We start from the raw sequence: 612 nt of genomic DNA, 5'->3' as shown, positions 1-612 counted from the left end.
GTGTCATGGGGGATTGGTTGTAGATTATTTCATCACACAGGTATTAAGCCTAGTACCCATTCGTTATTTTTCCTGATCCTCTCCTTCCTCCCACCCTCTACCCGCTGATGGGCCCCAGTGTGTGTCTTCCTTTCTATGCGTCCAAGTGTTCTCATCATTCAGGTTCCGCTTATAAGTGAGAACATGCAGTATTTGGTTTCTGTTCCTGCATTAGTTTGCTAAGGATAATGTCCTCCAGCTCCAGCCATGTTCCTGCAAAGGACTCGGTCTCATTATTTTTTATGGCTGCATAGTATTCCATGGTGTATATGTACCACGTTTTCTTGATCCGGTCTGTCACTGATGGGCATTTAGGTTGATTCCATGTCTTTGCTATTGTGAAGAGTGCTGCAATGAACATTCACGTGCATGTGTCTTTGTTACAGCAATTTCTATTCCTTCGGGGAGATAGCCAGTAACGGGATTGCTGGGTTCAATGGTATTTCCGTCTTTAGGTCTTTGAGGAGTCACCACACTGTCTTCCACAATGGTTAAACTAATTTACACTCCCACAGACACTGTATAAGTGTCCCTTTTTCTCCACAACCTCACTAGCATCTGTTATTTTCTGAC

Source organism: Colobus angolensis, unplaced genomic scaffold (assembly GCF_000951035.1).
Source record: "Colobus angolensis palliatus isolate OR3802 unplaced genomic scaffold, Cang.pa_1.0 Scaffold44, whole genome shotgun sequence".
Taxonomy (NCBI): domain Eukaryota; kingdom Metazoa; phylum Chordata; class Mammalia; order Primates; family Cercopithecidae; genus Colobus; species Colobus angolensis.
Note: the sequence above shows the minus strand (reverse complement) of the source record.